This window comes from Chiloscyllium punctatum, chromosome 30, assembly GCF_047496795.1.
Source record: "Chiloscyllium punctatum isolate Juve2018m chromosome 30, sChiPun1.3, whole genome shotgun sequence".
In the NCBI taxonomy this organism is placed as follows: Eukaryota; Metazoa; Chordata; class Chondrichthyes; order Orectolobiformes; family Hemiscylliidae; genus Chiloscyllium; species Chiloscyllium punctatum.
This window is the reverse complement of record NC_092768.1, coordinates 30,164,183-30,170,653: the sequence shown is the minus strand read 5'-3', so window position 1 is coordinate 30,170,653 and position 6,471 is coordinate 30,164,183. Positions and strand designations below refer to the sequence as shown.

The 6,471-nt window shown below is 52.8% G+C and overlaps 1 long non-coding RNA gene and 1 other non-coding gene across 2 annotated transcripts; one reads left to right on the top strand and one right to left on the bottom strand.

The window, feature by feature from the left end:
• The first annotated feature begins 431 nt into the window (after positions 1-431).
• LOC140455018 (uncharacterized) lies at positions 432-1,676 on the top strand. The gene is made up of 2 exons (XR_011952757.1): positions 432-1,159; positions 1,423-1,676. It is a non-coding gene; the product is annotated as an uncharacterized lncRNA (long non-coding RNA).
• A 951-nt stretch (positions 1,677-2,627) lies between these two features.
• On the bottom strand, positions 2,628-2,793 carry LOC140455845 (U1 spliceosomal RNA). Its single transcript, XR_011953075.1, has one exon. It is a non-coding gene; the product is annotated as a U1 spliceosomal RNA (small nuclear RNA).
• Between the last annotated feature and the right edge of the window lie 3,678 nt (positions 2,794-6,471).

Sequence of the window (6,471 nt, the reverse complement as noted above, 5' to 3'; positions counted from 1 at the left end):
ACCAAATCAGTGAGATCAGCGGGGTGCTTTATGCGCCAATCAGACGCGGGCTTTACTGGACCAATCACAAAACGCCGGGCGCCAGCCGCCAGCGGCTCAGAACTCTATAAAAGGAGGGGCGGTGTGGGAGAGACACTGGGCGGGAAGAGGAGAGAGACTCGGCGGGAAAACCGGAGCGACTGGGAGGGGATGGGAGAGACTAGGCGGGAAAACCGGAGCGACTGGGACGGGAATGGCAGAGACTGGGCGGGGAGGAGGAGAGACTGGGAGGGGATGGAATGGGAGAGACTCGGCGGGAAAACGAGAGAGAGAGAGAGAGAGAGAGAGAGTGTGAGTGAGTGAGTGAGGGGATGGGAGAGAGAGAGAGAGATAGAGAGTGAGTGAGTGAGTGAATGGGATGGGAGAGAGAGAGAGAGAGAGAGTGAGTGGGCGGGAGGGGATGGGAGTGGACGGCGAGGACGAAGCAGACGGCGCTGAAGTTCACTGGGAGGGGAAAGGACCGTGGGACTGCCAGAGATCCGCCGCTACCAGAACCCCACCGAGCTGCTGATCCGCAAGCTGCCCTTCCAGCGCCTGCGACGGGACATCGCCCAGGGCTTCAAGACCCACCTGCGCTTCCAGAGCTCGGCCCTCATGGTCCTGCAAGAAGCCAGCCAGACTTTGCCTGCTGGGACTCTTCGAGGAGACCAACCACTCGGGCGGCTGCATCAAGCAAAGGCTTTACCCAAGCTCAGCGCTCTCTTCTCTTCACTTGGACGAAATCCAGCTGCTCAACACGTCAATATCTGCAGCTGGAGACTCAGCTCAGGAGGATTTGCTGTGGCTTTCCCACCGAAATCACTCCTCTGCTGGTCTCAGCTGGGATCCAGCCTGTATGGATTACCTTCATTCTTTCCCTCTACTTCTACCCTATCTTCTACCATTCTCTTCCATCTTCCTTCCTCATGTTTTTTTAAAGGTGAGCTCAGAAAGTAACCGGTTTCGAGTCGGGAGTCTCCAACTGAACTACACTCTTTTCTGTTCCCTTCTCCAGACTTTTCTGTTTCAGGTTTCCAGCGGCTGCAGTTCTTCGTTCCAGCAGGACATGTTGGAGCTCAGCGAGGGGCCGAATGTTTTCCACAGGTCTGGCTACTCGTGGTTGGTGGGGACAGAGTTCGAGGTAAGCTATCTTATTTGGTTATTTCAGAGTCACTACAACTTTGACTTCAATTCGAGATTAATGGATGTTTTCTTTTACCTTCCTTTTCCTTAACCTGGTGCTGTCCCTTTTCCCAAGTGTGTCTGACGGAGGCGGTGCTGGGGGAAGGTTGACTTTTCTGTTATGACTGAGTTAGTTCCGTTAGTTACTCGAGCAGTGCGGCCGTGATAATGCTGTCCAGATGCAAGCTGAAACCTTAACCACTTTGTTTCCTTTCCCCACAGGTCACCGAAGGCGCCAGATTGTTTGCTGATCCCTGCCTGGGATCTGGCTCTGGGTGTGAAAGACTCAACTCTCCAATCAACGGCTGATCCTCATCCGCGATCAAGGGCTGATCCCCAGCCTCGAACTATGTTCGGTGATGATTTGGAGACGCCGGTGTTTTTGGTACAAATTCTGTGTATTCAATCTCTACAACCACCTGAAGAAGCAGTGCTCCGAAAGCTTGTATTTCCAAATAAACCCTGTTGGACTATAACCTGGTGTTGGGTGGTGATTTTCGTTTAATAGTTAGTGCTACAGTTTATTTGGAAGGTGACCCCGTGTGTGGCGACATTATATACTATCCACCGTACTCCTGTACTTGAGTACACGTGACACAGTAGAACCTAAATCTGTGTGTGGAGCTGGTGGCAGTGGGTGATGTTGGGAGCGAATACTTTGCATCAGTATTCACAAAGCAGAAGGGCAAGGTGGGTGGGGAGTTTAGGGACAGGTATGTTGGTACTCCGGGCATTTCAACATTAAACAAGAGGTGGGGTTGGGGGCCTTTATTTAAAAATCATTAAGGTGGACAAGTCCCCCGGATCTGATGGGGAAATATCCCAGAACGCGAAAGGAGGCACGTGAGGAAGTTTCTGGAACCTTGTATGAAATCTTGGAGATAAAAGAGATGAGGTGGGGGTTGGAAAATGGACAGGTGGGACAAGTCAAATGGAGGGTTGGGTCTGAGATGAGGTGGGGGGTGGAAGATGAGGAAACGGGTGAAGTCAACATTGATGCTGTGTGGTTGGAGGGTCCGAATGCGAAAGATGAGGCATTGTTCCCCCCAGGCATGAGGTGGCCTGGATTTTGCACTTTGTAGCTCAGGGTGTTGGTGCCCTTGCTTGGTAGGTTGGCGAAGAAGCTAACGGTGGTAAGACATGGAGCAGATGGTGACTGAGAGCAGTTAAGAGGGAAGGTGTTTAAGTAGCACGTAGAGAGATATCGTGAGGAAATAGAGGGAAATGGTCACATCTGCAGCAGAGGTATGGGGGCTGCCTAACGGTTTTAAAGTTAGGACGGATCTTGCTTGGAGAGGGAAGAAAGGTATTCCAAAGACTGCCCGGGCAAACCTGAGCGTTAACGGAGTCGTGAGAAGGCAAGTTGCAGAATAACAGCACTGCCTACAGAAAAAGTGCAATTCAGATTCTGCCATTAGTTTGTAAATCAGGGGAGAGCGCGAACGCAGTCCCCCATTACCACAAATTTTGCAGTCGAGTATCCCGCATTTGGGGACATTGCAGGCGTCAGCACACCCAAAGTGCAATGGGATAGCCTCATCCTGGGAGCGCCACCTTTTTTTATTTCAAAATATACTTTATTCATGTAAATAAATCTTTGGTACTTGTACAATTTTCGATGTCGTTCATAGTTATATACGTTGCATGTCTTTACATTGCATGTCTTAACATTACAAAGAACAAATTGAATTAATCAAATTCACAGTTATCCTATTAACAGTTACCTTTATTAACTATCCAGTCTCTTGGTATTTGGCTGTGGCTTCAGCGGGACCCACCTACTGAGCGGGTGCCCTGTTATATGAAAGCAAATGCAACTTCTTTAACCCCCAGTTTATGGGGTTACCATTGTCCATTTGACTGTCCTGTCTCTGGGGTGGCTTGTCTACATCCCCAAGGTAAGCACGAACAGCTGGACCTTCGCTGGGCTGAGGTAGCTATCCAGCTCCTCACTGGGGTCATTTACCCGCTCTGGTGTCATTGAGCCAAGGCAAGGGTCCTCCCTGTCCAGTTCTGTGTCTGACAATGGGACTGTCAGAGGATCACAGCTCTCTGTTGCTTGGGGCAGTGGGTACCCCCTGGTTCTCACTGGGTGGAGGGTGGACTTTGGGGGGTCCGTTGTTTCCTGGTTGGGAGGAAATGCCCTCCTCTTTACCGACGGCGCTCTGTCTCTTCTTCTGGTGGTGATGGCCTTCTTTGCGTCCATCTTCCCCCTCCAAAGAGCTGGCCGTCCTTCCCTCGTGCAGCTGTCTTTTCCCCCTTTTGCTGGGGGGCTTTGGGAGCCTGGCAAGATTTCCTCTTCCTGTTTTTAACAGGTATCCACTCCTCTGCCTGCTTGATTACCTCCTCCTCCATTTCTTCCATCTGCCCGGCTAGAGCTAGGATCAGCTGCTGTGTCTCTCCGCTGGCTGCCCCCTCCTCCACTCCAGCCTGTTCTTCTTTCTGGGTGCCACCAGTCTCCGTTTCCCTACTGTCCGGGTGGACCTTACTGGTCTTTGGGGGTCCATGGCTCGCATTGCCACCTCCAGCCATCTGTGCGTAAGTGGGGGGCCCCCCCATCTTGGACACGTCTTAAACATGTGGCCCGCCTCTCCGCACAGGTTGCAGCTCTTTTCTTCCTGACAGTCCTTAGTCAAGTGACCCTCCTGTTTGCAGTTCCTGCAGATGGTCACTTTGCAATCCGCCGCCACGTGTCCTGACTTCCCACAGGTTCGGCACACTTTCGGCTGCCCTGCATATGTCAGGTAGCCTCTGCTCCCTCCGATTGCGAAGCTCGAGGGTGGGTGGAGGATGTTCCCACTATCATCGGCCCTCAGAGTTACCCTGACCTGCCGATTACTGGTCCAGATCCCAAAGGGGTCGATCACATCAGTGGCTTCTCCCTCAACTTGGACGTACCTTCCCAGGAAGGTCAGGACATCAGCCGCTGGAACGTAGGGGTTGTACATATGGATTGTAACAACCCGATTCCTCTGTGCAGGAAGCACACACAATGGGGTCACTGACAAGATGGAAAACAGCGGCTCCCCTTCCTTCTCCTTGAAGACCTTCAGGAGCTGTTCGCACTGCTTCACGCTTCTGAAGGTCACATCGAAGTAGCCTGCCCCAGGGAAATCCTGCAGGCAGTATCCGTCCTTTTTTTTAATTTCAAAAATATACTTTATTCATAAATGATTTGATGGTCTGTACATTTGGTCATGCCATACATATGTCCACATTTACAAACACAGATTCGAATTTATCATTAATACAGGTCTGTGCATTTCTCAGTCTTATGCATATATTTGGCTGAGGCATCAGCAGAGCCCAAAAAACGTCTGTATGGGCCCCCTGTTCTTCTTTCGGCAGGCCGATCTTACACGGTGGTCTTTCCCCACCGCGCCTTGGCTGCAGCTGCCCCAAGCTTCAGCGCGTCCCTCAACACGTCGTCTTGGACCTTGCCAGTCTGCAACACTCGGTTGGGGTCAACTCCTTCAGCTGGAAGATCAACAGGTTTCGGACCGCCCAGAGAGCGTCCTTCACCGAGTTGATGATCCTCCAGGCGCAGTCAATGTTCGTCTCGGTGTGAGTCCCGGGGAACAGGCCGTAGAGCACGGAGTCCCGCGTCATGGCGCTGCTCGGGACGAACCTCGACAAGCACCACTGCATTCCTCTCCAGACTTCCTCTGCATAGGCACATTCCAGAAGGAGGTGTGTGACAGTCTCGTCGCCCCCGCAGCCGCTTCGAGGGCAGCGTGCGGTGCGGCAGAGAGTCCGGGCGTGCATAAAGGATCTCACAGGCAGAGCCCTTCTCACCACCAGCCAAGCCACGTCTTGGTGCTTGTTGGAAAGTTCTGGCGATGAGGCATTCTGCCAAATGGCTTTGACAGTCTGCTTAGAGAACCGCTCGACAGGATCCGCCCTCTCCTTTTCCCGAAGGGTCTCAAGGACACTTCGTGCTGACCACTTCCTGATGGACTTGTGGTCAAAGGTGTTTTTCCTCATAAATTTCTCCACGAAGGACAGGTGATACGGAACGGTCCAACTACTCGGAGCGTTCCGCGGCAGCGAGGCCAGGCCCATCCTTTGCAACACCGGGGACAGGTAGAACCTCAGTACGTAGTGACACGTGGTGTTTGCGTACCGGGGATCCACGCACAGCTTGATGCAGCCACACACAAAGGTGGCCATCAGGGTGAGGGTGGCATTGGGCGTGTTTTTTCCCCCATTGCACCGGTCTTTGTACATTGATTCTCTTCGGACCCGGTCCATCTTTGATCTCCAAATGAATTGGAAGGTGTCCACCCCCCTGTCCTGCACGTAGGCGATCGTATCCCTGAGGAGTGCAAGACTCTCAGAGATTTTCCTGCCCAGTACAGCACAGGTTTGGTCCGGGTGGATCACCGATCCCAGAGCAGACCTGACCCGGTTGGCGATGACCTTTGACAGGATTTTGTAGTCTGCATTTAACAGTGAGATCGGTCTCCAATTTCTAATTTCCTCCCTCTCCCCCTTCCGCTTGTAGATGAGGGTGATGATGCCTTTCCTCATGGATTCACTCATGGTACCTGCCCGAAGCATACTGACATACACCTCCAGCAGGTCCTGGCCGATCAAGTCCCAAAGAGCGGAATAAACCTCGACCGGTAAGCCGTCGCTTCCGGGAGTTTTATTCTTTTCGAAGGACTCGAGGGCCTTGGTCAGTTCATCCAGAGATAGCGGCTGGTCCAGCCTCTCTCGTGTTCCGTCATCTAGGACCTCCGTGATAGAGGACAGGAACGACTGGGAGGCCGCGCTGTCGGTCGGCTTCGAGTCATACAGGCTGGCGTAGAAGGATTTGCTGATCCTCATGACGTCGGCCTGAGATGACGTTACCGAGCCATCTTCTTTCTTCAGGCTGCTGAGCACGGAGCTCTCTTTGTGCACCTTCTGGAAGAAGAAACGTAAGCACGTCTCGTCCTGCTCCACCGAGCGGACCCTGGACTGGAAGATTATACTGGAGGCCTCCGAGGCAAAGAGCGAGGCTTGCTGGCCCTTCACCTCCTTGAGGTCCTCTATGACATCGACCCCCATCGTCTGCAGCAGGAGCAGGTTCTGCATACTTTCCTGGAGCCGGGACAGTTTTCCCTGCCTCTCTCTCGCCTCCTGGGCACCTTTGAGGATAAAGAACCTCTTGATGTTCCCTTTTACCGTTTCCCACCAGTCCGCTGGAGACTCAAAGAGGGGCTTCACGGTTCTCCAACCTGCGTCATCCCTCTTGAGCTCTTCGATGTTTCCCGGGGTCAACAGCTT